Source organism: Solanum lycopersicum, chromosome 3 (genome assembly GCF_036512215.1).
Source record: "Solanum lycopersicum chromosome 3, SLM_r2.1".
NCBI lineage: Eukaryota > Viridiplantae > Streptophyta > Magnoliopsida > Solanales > Solanaceae > Solanum > Solanum lycopersicum.
Window position 1 is genome coordinate 13867333 of NC_090802.1, and position 13051 is coordinate 13880383.

At 29.4% G+C, this 13051-nt stretch overlaps 1 long non-coding RNA gene across 2 annotated transcripts; it reads right to left on the reverse strand.

The window, feature by feature from the left end:
• Window positions 1-2574: 2574 nt before the first annotated feature.
• On the reverse strand, window positions 2575-4578 carry LOC104646234 (uncharacterized). Of its 2 annotated transcripts, XR_011220279.1 has the most exons (4): window positions 4470-4564; window positions 3847-3915; window positions 3379-3539; window positions 2575-2994 (listed from the first exon to the last, which is right to left on the reverse strand). It is a non-coding gene; the product is annotated as an uncharacterized lncRNA (long non-coding RNA). The 2 variants fall into 2 exon arrangements; XR_740385.3 differs by lacking the exon at window positions 3379-3539 and having other exon boundaries at window positions 4470-4578.
• Window positions 4579-13051: the final 8473 nt, after the last annotated feature.

The window sequence follows — 13051 nt, forward strand, 5'->3', positions numbered from 1 at the left end:
CTATGTAGGTTAGGTTTTATGAATTGAGTAGATAAAATGTGTGCTCACTGCATAATAATTTGAAACAGTAGTAGGATTTATGCGTAGGCCTTCGTGCTCCGAATGATTTAGGATTTACAACCCTAGATTGAACCTTTAGACGATGAATTAACACTATGGTTGAATAAGGATTTGCATGAGGTGTGCGACTAGAAATCTAATGTAGTGATGATTGTGATTCTATGATTGTGTAATGTATTCTTGTTATTGCTTCATCATGATGCATGTATGGATGTGAATGTCGCATTGTTGATTCACACTTTTCCTGAATGAGATAGACAAATGATTATATGTCATGAATCACTCTTGATTGTATGACTTAAAGTATACTTGTTTTTGTGATTGTAGTGTGTTGATGGATCGGATTTTCACGTTCCGGCATAACTTACTTGAATTGGATTGTCACGTTTTGGCATAACTAACTTAGATCGGATTGCCATGTTTCGACATAAAAGAGGGAATCAAATTGTCACGTTTCGACGTAACTATGGGATCGAGTACCACATTCTGATGCACTAACAGTTCTAAGTTTGGATTCCATGAGATGACCAACTACTTGCCATACTTGTGATAAATATATATTGTTGAAGCATTTGATATTCAGTATTGTATATATTTTACTTCTGTATTTGATGTCATGGTTGTGTTAAATCATATATGTTGTACTTAGTGGTTGTATGTTGTGATGGTTTAGGTTTGATTGTCCTTGTGATTGAGCGAAGACATAGGGTATAGTAATAGGGCAAAGACATTGGGTATAGAGAAAGGGAAAGGGATTTAAGTGACGCGTTGTAATTACGAAAAGAAAGCAGATGTAGCGTTTGTGAGGAAGTGTGCTTAGGTGGGTTTCACCTTGGGGGAAGATATTGGTGTTACTGGTAAGGAAACTAGTGGTGATGTGATATGTGACCATGATTGACTAGAGTGACGAGAAAGTAAAAGTAGGTTGATATTAAGAAGACAATTAGTAATTAGAGAATTTGTGTTCTAAGTAAGGGTAAAGTTGGAGAAGCAAGTGTTTTAATTCATGATCTTATTACATGATATCTTGTGTTATATGTTTGGCGTCGGGTTGACCGATGATGCCTACCAGTATGTGTGTTTGTACTGATACTATTCTTGCTATGTCTTTTTTACATAGTTTGGATGCAAGATTGGTAACGTTTCATTAGGTTCAGACAAATAAATTCTCATGCAGTTTCTATTCTTCCTTTCGCATGGTGGGGAATGTGTTTTATTTATTTTATCTCATTGTACTCTTAGTAGCTCTTGTACCTGTTTAGACTAGATCCATTGGAGTTGTTAATTACTTTACAAGTTTTAACGCAAGTATGTACTAAACGGTTTTTATAAAAGTCTTGTTCTCGATAATTATCTTTATTTTTCTTAAATTTTCCACATGTTTAAACTTTTGGATATGAAAGGTCTCCTACTTAGATTTTACGGTCCGGTGGGTTGGGTTCTGACAAATAATAATATATTATTCTGAAATAATTGAATGTTGGCTAATCCCACAACTGAGATATTGCACCGTGGGAGGTACTAAAACTGACACATAATCATATGACCTACTACGATGAAGTTCAATGTATAATCCACATCAAAAGGCCTAATATACTTTGCTCAGGTATAAAGGTTGAGTTGAGCTAATATAGATCTGCTAAGCTAATGTTTGTAAAAGACTAGTTAGCCTCAACTGAAGGGAGACCCCTTAAATCCTACGGTGACATGTAGTTCTGAGATTCAGGAATCACTACTAAAAGACCCAGCAGGTCTGATCACGAACCTTAATTTCTAATTTTGTTTGGTGCAAAGTAAAACTCTTATAGAAGAACATATATTTTAAACTGAAGCAGAAATAAAATACTAACTTATATTGAATAATTGATACTCCCTCTGTTTAGAAAGAATGACCTGGTTTGACTTGACACGGAGTTTAAGAGTATAAAAAAAACTTTTGAATCTTGTGGTCCTTAATTAAAGTTAGGTGAAATGTACATCACTGTCTTTTGTTATTGTAGCCTTAAATATGTCACGTTGAAAGTTGAAATTAAAATGTTACCCAAAAAAGAAAGAGACCATTCTTTTTTAAACAAACTAAAAAGGAAATGAGATCATTCTTTTTAAACAGAGGAAGTAATAAGTAAGTACCTCTTGAATCATGATAAAACTAATGAAATATTGATATACAATTTATCTAAAAATATTTAAATCATGAAGCCTGATAAATGAAAATGTGATTTAAATATTAACAATCTTCAAAAAGATTGAGTAGTAAGATTTGCTCACCTAGAGATTAAGACTAATTAGGAATATGACACTTTTGTAATTTCATCCTATACAATTATAGTTGGTGAGCATATGCAAGATATCCACCGAATTTTTGAATATATTGATTATATGATCATAATATCTTGAGATGCATAACCAACTATTCAAATTAATTGATTCACATTCTATTGGCATTGTCCATTTAGTGTATGGATTGCAAAGCCACAAATAATCGAGTATAAATTAAAAAAGTAAAACATAACGTTGAAATCCGCTAAACAATCATATAATTAAGCTAAAGATGTCCATAGAATGGTCATAATTCTATGATAAGGACTTTTGGCCGTTCATTTGTCACGATCCAAAAATGGGTGTGATGGCACTCGTCTTATCCCACCAAGACAAGTCAGCCTAAAACTCAACCATTACAATAAAGTGCGGAAGTAAAATATAAGTAACTTAATAAAAACCCCAAAACCTGGTAGTCACGTGTACAAGCCTCTAAAGTATTACAATTGATTCAAAAGAAAACTCAAGTCTCCAATGAAGTTGTTTCTAGAATAGAACAAGATCATAATTAAGGAGAAGAAAGTCTGCTGCGATGGAAACAGCTACCTGACAAATCTCCAAGAAGCCTCGGAAAAGAAGAGAATGACAAGTACAACAAAAATCCAGGCTCATAACCTACAAAAATTTGTAGAAACAAGGGGTGAGTACCAAACCACACGGTACTCAGCAAGTAAACGTCTAAACACAAGCTAAGGGGATGAAATACGGGTAATCCTACCACCCCAACCGAACCTCCACAATTACAACTGCATAAAATTCAGTCTAACCTAACAGTTCATATTTACATAGCACGTAACTCTACAACAACACTTAGACAAATTACATATACATCCTCCACAACCACACTTTACCAAATTACATATCCTCAATAACAAGCTCAGTATTCATTAATCACAAATTTTGCAGAAAGTCAATCACAAGATCAGCAAAACACAATATCAAGTTCACCAATGATAAGTATGCGTAATGCAATGTCAAGTATAATGATGCATGTCTGACCTAGTGATACACATCCGCTGTCTCTCAATCCGGGACCCATGGGGGACATATCTGTCCATGCATCTGTCGCGGCGCGCGACACGACCCTCGATAATAGTAACCATCGCGGCGCGCGATACGTCCCTCGAAATATAGTATCTATCGCGGCGCGCGATACGTCCCTGTCATCAAAATAATGCAATGGCATGTTCATACAAAAATAAAGAGGATATCACTATTTTAATAACATTGCACAATTCACAACAACATCAACAATGATTCAACAAGTCTTTCAAATCATTCTCCATTATCAACACATCACACACAACCCATTATTCACATTGCCTTTTATTACCCTTTTGTTTTCCTCATTAGAATTAATCAATGTGGACAAGTCAACCCATCACCAAGTCCCATTACTCCCAAACATATAGCACAAGGAAATACACGCATTCCATACACTTAACAAGAGTTTAGAAATTCACTTACCTTAGCCAATCGAATAATCACTCTAGGACTTGAGCCTTTCCTTTCTGTTGACCTTCCAATCGATGCAATCTATTCAAGTATATATTCATAATAAGGTTTCGAAACTAACAACACCCACATTACTATAGGTTTAAGCCTATACTCAAAAGATCAATCAATCTATAATCAAGTTCTTAAGTTTCAAGCTTAAGTTATGTCCTAATTCTTTTCCAATATCATAAAACTAATGGTATTTATATAAGATTATACACCTAATATTTAATTACCTATTTCAATATAGAAAAACATGAATTATATGGTTATTATATAAAAAAAAATATGAAACCGAAACCACTTGCGGAATGATACTTAAACTTACAGAACCATACTTAAACTTGAACTAATAGTAGAACGTTATTTGTGCATTTACACTATACTATGCCATCTTCCAATGATTGGATTATCATTGGTCATATTTACTCCATAATTCATCCACTAAAATTGCAAACAAGTGACCCATAAATGATATTTGCCAATTAGTTGTTAAAAAAAATATTGGCAGGGATTGAAGATCAAAATTCCTTAATTACCTACATATTATAATAATAATTTAAAAGGAAAAACATATAACAAATTTGTATCACCTGAAACTCGTCTTTTGATTTCTACGACGGCTCCCTTTCCACAAGTTATTTTCATTCTCTTCTTCTTTTCTCAAAGTCATGACCCAAAAATCCTCAACCCTAATAATTTATTTTCTTATATAGTCAAGTGGTATTAAATAAATTAAAAACCTGATCCATTAATTTTTAACTAAAATTAACTATTTAATAATTAAATTTTAATTAATTTACTCTAGTTAAATAAATATTTGAAAATTTCAAAAATGACCATTTGGATAATTACATCATTATTCGGTTTCACAAAGTTTGAAGAATTCATTAACAACATAGAAAAATATTCTAAGTTAGAGTTCAAAAGTAAAACTAGAATAATATGGACTCTTTTTAAAATGCATAACTATAGTATTTAAATAGTTTTAAAACATCTTGGGGTGCCCATATTCAAAATAGTTTTTCAAAATAGATTAAAATCGGTTTTAAATGACTTTAAAAAAAAAAGTTAAAAAGTAAAAGTAAATCTTCCTTTACTTTTTATTTTTTGATTTAAAAGTCATTTAAATTTGACTTTTTATATTTTAACTTATAAACTACCTTTTTTTTTAAGTCAATCCGAACGAAAGCAAAAGCAAATGAGCAATGTGTTGGGTTTTATTTGCCCTAAATTTCTTACCATAAATAGGTTTTCCTTGTAGGAAAAAGTTTTGGATTGACTAATCTTTTTCTTGTAGGAAAGAGTTTAGGACTCTATAAATAGAGGCATGTTCCTTCTAACTTAATCGGCATTCACAATGTAGTCTTAAGGGCTTTGAGAGTTTTGGTTAGAGGGAGAATTTGTGGGTCACAAGCTTGATACGTTATCACTTGTGTGAACCTCCCATGTATTCCGAGTGAATTGGTTGAGGTTGTTTCTCTCTGTATTTTGTACTCTCATATTTATAATGGATTGCTCATCTCCTTTGTGGACGTAGGTCGATTGACCGAACCACGTTAAATCTCTGTGTCTTTTGGTATATTTCTCATTGTCTTCTTACTCGTGGTCTTTCGAGGTTTGCTTTGTTAGCTTCCGCGTTACACCTGCTTATTTTCGGTCCTAACAAGTGGTATTAGAGCCAGATTCAATGACGGAGTCAGGTTCAGTGGTTCGATAATCGATGATTGAACCAGGTTAGAAAGATGTGTTCAACTTGGCGGTGTAGTTCTAGCAGTAACCTTTTTGACAGTAATGAAGATTTTGTTGGAGAAATTGTTTCAGAGAGATTCTTTGTGTTGAGACACAAATTTTGCAAAGGAGATTATGGAGAGGAGAAGCAAGTTGTTGAAGATTAAGTAAAGAAGGTGGACAAATTTATTTTATCAGAAATTCAGGCCAAAGGGGAGATTTGTTGGGTTTTATTTGCCCTAAATTTCTTACCATAAATAGGTTTTCCTTGTAGGAAAAGGTTTTGGATTGACTAATCATTTTCTTGTAGGAAAAGGTTTAGGACTCTATAAATAGAGGCATGTTCCTTCTAACTTAATCAGCATTCACAATGTAGTCTTAAGGGCTTTGAGAGTTTTGGTTAGAGGGAGAATTTGTGGGTCACAAGCTTGATACGTTATCACTTGTGTGAACCTCCCATGTATTCCGAGTGAATTGGTTGAGGTTGTTTCTCTCTGTATTTTGTACTCTCATATTTATAGTGGATTGATCATCTCCTTTGTGGACGTAGGTCGATTGACCGAACCACGTTAAATCTCTGTGTCTTTTGGTATATTTCTCGTTGTCTTCTTACTCGTGATCTTTCGAGGTTTGCTTTGCTAGCTTCTGCGTTACACCTGCTTATTTTCGGTCCTAACACAATGACAATCCAAAAAGTGACATTGTTGCTTTGCAATAATGTACATGGATGTAGTCAACAATTAACCGAATTGGAAAATTGAGGTTGGGGAAGGCAAGCCTACCTCTTTTCTATTTCTATAAGTGGAAACACCACATATACATATGACCAAATAAGTTGATGACTCAACAACCATTTTTGTGTTGCATATGCTTTCAAAAAATTATTTAAGACTTTAGATTTCACAATGTTAAGTATTAACAAGGTCGAATTATCTATAAAATAACAATACATTAATTGAAATATGTAACTACCTCCTATTACAAGTTATGATTTAGTGGTGGTGTAATAAGTTTATACTTCAAATATGTGTCATTTGACCTAGGGAAAAGGTTGCACTAAACTTTTTGGAAAAAGAACTAAATATGTCATCCGTCCATAATTAGGGTAAAATTAAAATATATCAATATCATTATAGAATTAATTTAAATATATCCTTATTTATTGGCTTTTCAACATTCATGTAACTTTTTTGGACGGGAGAAAAAGGTTCCAATCTATCCTGACACTTACTGAAAATAATACATTATACATATATTTATTCGTGTATAATAATACTTTGTTTGATATATTTTTTATTTTTATATACTCTATTGCAATCTAAGGTATATTATTAATATTAGAGATTTCTAGATATTAATAATACAAACGATTTTAATGCATGCATTAGCATGGTTAAAAATCCTATTGCCCCTCAAAATTTCTTTTATATCTTTCCATTATAATTGTGAAGAGTGTCTTTATAAATTAAATATTGTTATGTAATACATTTTTTTTAATATATCAAATCAAATAATGCTTAAAAATAATTTCTATGTACTAACAAAAACACTATTAACACTCATTTATTTAATACTATTTTTAGACATTCTATTAAACTATTCGAATGATCTTCTTTCTTTTTTATTCTGTTTAAAAAAGAATGATATCATTTTTTTTGGTAACATTTTAATTTAAACTTTTCACATGACATGTTTAAGGTCAAATGATTAAAAGACAATTTTATACATTTAACCTAACTTTAATTTAAGATCACAACATTTAAAAATCTTTTTTATATTCTTAAAATTCATGCCAAATCAAACTAAATTAATCTTCGTGAAATGAAAGAAGTATAAGTTAATAATCTAATATGTAGTGAGTGTGGAAGTAGAAATCCCATAGGGAAAATGCAGTGACCCTCTTATATATAGGTGGGTCAAGTTGATTTGACTGATTGGTCAACAATACCATTATACAAATATTAACTCTACCCTCTTTTTTATCTCCTCTTAAAAATGTTTTACCTTTCATAGTTGCATTTCTTTTTCCTTTTTGACCTATATACTTTCTCTGTTGGGATCAGGGTAGAGCTAGTAAGGGTCCATAAGATTTTTTCCAATCTTCTTTAATAAAAAAAAAGGTTCATTAATTTTGGATATAATTAAAAATATTTTTATGTATATAATAAATATTAAATTTTTTTATTTTTTAATATATTTATATTTTAAATTAATTAATGAAAATTCTAGATCCACTCGTATTTAGAGCATAGACACCCTTTATCTAAACATGGATTATTTGTGTACTTGTGATGCAAAGTGTTTGCACAAAAAAGGCTTACTTTACAGTCTGTCTCTTTTTATAAAAGAAAAACATGTGATCAGCACATCTTCTTTTTTGATCAATATGGCTTTTATGTAGCTATTCTATTGACTACTCCTTAATAATTTATAACCATAAAATTCCATTGACGTTTTATAATAGTATAATGTCGGCATACACTTTCTATGTTTCAAAATAACTGGGCATTTGGTTACTGGTTAGAGTTAGACAGATATTAATTATGCAAGATTTAGTTATGCATATATTAATTATACATGATTCAGTTATATGATATTAATTATGTGAGTATTAAATATATGTAGATATGTTTTAGTTATATAGAGAATACATTACATGATTTATTAACTATTGAATATTGAATTTAATATATTATTTACAAATAAGATAAGAAGGCAAGTAGTAAAAATTCTCCCTTAAAAAAGATAAAAGGAATTTTCTCTAAACTTAATTAGGAATACTGTATTTTTTTCTCTTTATTTTTTTAATGTTTAAAGCTTATAGAATAGAATACCATTAATATATTTAAGTACATTATACTATCATATATCATATTATATGAATTTCTATCAATATGCCGCATGTGTTATTTGTAAAACTTTTAGTATACCAAATATATAAATTATACATAAACTCACATTCTAAATAAAAAATTAATACATGATAATTGAATATGTGAATATATTTAGTAATATATTATGTGAATGTATAATTAACAGTAAACGCGCTATCAAAATTATACATTTCGTTTCATAATATTAATAAATATTTATATTTTGATTTTAAATAAAAACAAATAAAAAGTCGTTTGTATAAAAAAAGAAATAAAAAACAAAAATAGTGAAAAAACAGAATACTTATGTAAGTTTTCAATAAAAAAGATTCTTTAAAAAAATAGTAGAGTAAATGTGTAATTTATCTTTTTAATATATGACTAAATACCACATAATTTATTTCAAATTCTATCTCGCATAACTTGTACATAGATTCTCTCATAAGTTATGCAGGATTACAAAAAATGCAACTAAAAACCATATAAAATTACCTAAAACTAATACATGAATATCTTTTGCACAATATTTAGAACTTACCAACCAAACATAATATAAGCCATGTTGACTTTTCAACCTAATAAATTTTTGAAAAAATACATAAAATTCCTCCTTAATTTACCAAGAAAACTCACTTTAGCATTTTAACTTTACGGATAATTATTTATCTCCTAATCTCTTTTCAAATTAATTAAAATACACCCAAATCGCTGACATGGCAAGTCAAAAAATTAGGTGCCTATAAATTAAAAATTAAGGAAAAAAGAATGAGTGGACCCCAATTATTTTTATTTATTCAATAATCTTTTTTTTTCTTCTTCATACCTTACCACCCCCAACCCCAACCCCACCTCCCGTCCTTTCATCTTCCTCACACCCAATCCACTCCTCTCGCCCTCAGCCACCGCTTGCACTACCCTTTCTTCTTCTTCGACACCCCCCCCCCCCCGCCCCCACCCCCACCTCCAACGAACCCCCACTTCTACCCTCTTTATTTGTCTTCCAATCTCGGTGCTTTACACTTTTCTTCTTCCTCTTTTTTCTTTATTATACTTTTCATATTTTTTCTCCTTCAAGATGTCTCATCCCAACCTCATTTCCTTTAGTTTCTATCAATAAACTCAAAAAATGTGATGAACAAGAAAAAATTGGAAAGTCATCAATTTGTTTTTGCTTCAAATTAATATTAATTTTTATGTCAAGGTTTGAATGGATGAACTTGAAGCTCTTTTCAATGAAACTCTACAAATTTTTCATTTCAAATTAAATTTTCAGTTATTATTTATTTGTTTTAATTTTGTGTCTAAAAAATTGAGTGTTCTTGTGAGAATGATATTATTATATTAGGGTGTATTTTAATTCACTTGTAAAAAGATCTGGGGATAAATAATTATCCATAAAGTTAAAATGCTAAAGTGAATTTTCCCGCCAAGTTCAAGAGGAATTTTATGTATTTTACCAAATATAATAAAACTAATATAATATTCTATACAGATAACATGTGCTCTTATATCGTAACCAGATGATCCTTATTATTTTAGCTTATTTGATACTTATTAAGAAAAAAATTTAAATTCAAATATATAATTTATTAAATATCCATTGTATTAGATGTTACTCACTATTAAAAAATTTATTTTAAAAATATTTAATTCATATTTTATCTTAAATTTTTAAAAAGACACTTACTTTGATTTTATTATAACTCTTTTTGGGAGAAAAAAAATATTTAGTGAATATTTTCTCCAATCCATTTTAGTTATCTTTCTTACAAAATAGTAAGAACTAATAATAAATTGCTTCTAAAATTGAGAATGAAGAAACTATGAACAAATGCTACTACAATGATAGACATGTAGATTGTAACCCTATCGGACGACACCTTCAATTTTGTATTATCACTTGTAGGGTCTGCAAGATCGGGTTAGTTTGGATTTTTTTAAATATTAAATTAAATTATTTTGTTTAATTTTTGAATTCATAAACAAAATCAATAAAACTAGGATTTTCAACTTCGCGTTTTTTAGATTTTTTTCCAGATTTTTGGGTTTTTTCAATAAAGTATTCATAAAAACATATAATTTACTTGTACTTTAATTTTTTCTTTAGTCCTACCAAAATACAACTCTCTAATAATTAGTGACACTAAAATATCCAAAATAAAATAAAATAATAAAATCGCGTAAAACAAATATTGTAAATTAATAAGTCATAATGAAATTGATCAAAATTTAAAATACTAAATCATGCTAAAATAAGTTTAGTAAGTATGAGTTATATGACTAAATATTAAAAGAAAGTAAAAATATATCATGTATTTTATTGTCTAAATCTATGTAAAACTAAAAAAATAAATATAATATTCAATGTTAGTGTTGAATTGATTTTCTTTTTGCATTAGTATTAATTTAATTTTTATTTAAACTTTATTATAATTACCAACATGTATAGAGTATAATCTTATTAGATCATTAAGAATTCTAACTTTCAAACATTAAATAATAATATTAAAAGATAAAAACTATGAAAAAGTATAAGAGATATTTAAAAATTATATATCAAAGTAAGTATGTGTAAGTATAAAATAAATTTTTAAAATTATACATAATGTCGGGTTAATTTGGCCTAGGGTTATTTTTTTTTTTAGTTGAAACCAAACCAATCCAAATGTAATCAATTTTTTTCCAATACCAAACCAAGTTAAACCAAATTACTGATCGATTTTTTTTCGATTTGACTCAATTTACAATTTGATTCGATTTTTAGTTCAATTTTGTACACTCTACTCAATTGTACATACATGGGTGACAATAATTGCGGCCTATTTTATTTCCTCTTTCTTGCTTTTCTACTTTTCTTGTTCTATGCTTTCAAAAGGTAATGATTACCATCAAAGAATTATAAGTAAGGTTTTTCCTTTTTTTAATTAAAGACTTTAAGTTTGAGTTTTGAGTATAATTTTTTTAATAAGGAGTACTTTTCTTTTGAATGAGATCCTACACGATATGATTTCAGATTAATCAAATTCTACTATAGATATCGAATAGTGATGAAAATAGGATAATGACTAAAGAGTAAATGTGTTTATAAAACAAGAGAGAAAAGTTGAAAACACTTTTAAACTTGACTAAAATTATTAATTTTGTCCCTTCAACTATTGACAATCTTAAAACACTTATTTACTTGATTAATTAAACTTAAACATTCCCATGATATGTCACATAACATAACAAATTGTCTCAAACTCTTGTAGGAGCATGTGACTCTGTAAAAAGCCGAGAGCTCAAGTGTTGAAAACACTACAAATTTGTCAAAAATTTAGAGATGTATGTCACTACTGTTGCAAAATCGAGAGTCTATTTATGTTCAATTAGTCAAGTAAAAGAGTGATTTTAAGGCAGTCAAATAGTTTAATGATGAAACTAATAAACAATTCACGACAAATTTAAAAGTGTTTCAATAGTTTTATCATATATAAAACAATCATGTATTTAAAACTATCAAGTTTTATCCTTTTTTATTTAATTACACAAGTCATGGATATCTGTATGTGTAAAATATCTTTATAAAACTTACATGGAAGAGACTCAAATTGGAAATTAGAGAAGCTCATTTTATTTGTGTAATATATCTTTATAAAAAAATACATGGAAACACTAAAATTGGACATTAGAGAAGCTCTTTTATTAGGAATATACAACGGAGTAGCATGTGGCAAGAAATGGGTGAAAACAATATTTATAGCTATATAACTCAACACTATTTATTATACTAATAATACATTTTAAGAGATCATCCAAGAATATTGTTTTCACCATCTCATTCAAGAAAACAATTGTACAAATAACCTACTATACTAATGATACATCTTAAGAGATCATCCAAAAATATTGTTTTCACTTTCATGCAAAAAAAAGAAGAAGAAACAATTATACTAATAATAAATTCATCCAAGAAGAAACAATTATACAAATAAGACTGAAAGTGATTATAATTCATGTATTCAAATTGACACGGACTTAGAGTCTTATTTTGTGCAGTACTTAACAACTTACTCAGGATTCTTTCACGATCTTGTAAGTTCAAGTAAGCTCTTTGAAGCTTACCGATAAGAGAATGCAAAGAAAGACTTGAAAAGATTTAAACGAAGACTGTATTTCTTGGAGAATACTTTACAACTTGATTAATGATTTACGTATGAGAGGCTCTTCTATTTATTCTACTTTCTAAGGATCCAAGTGTAAATAATATTTACTTTTATAAGTACTTACTCATTTACACTTAAATCTATATTCTAAAATTCTCTACTAATTCTACAATATTCCAAAATCTTTTTAAACTATCAAAAAGGTTTCAGAGTCTTCTAAGAAAATTCTATAGGAAGTTCTAGAATGTCCTACTAACCTCTCCACAACTCTTAAATTCTAACCCCTTATTTCAGTGCCAAATTTGAACTGTAAAATGGCGAGATATGACAAAATACTCTAAATGGAAAGGATAGGAAATAAGGAATCCTTGGTCCAAGTACGAGCACCATAAAATCATGTATACTCCTGTCAACAAGTATCATTGA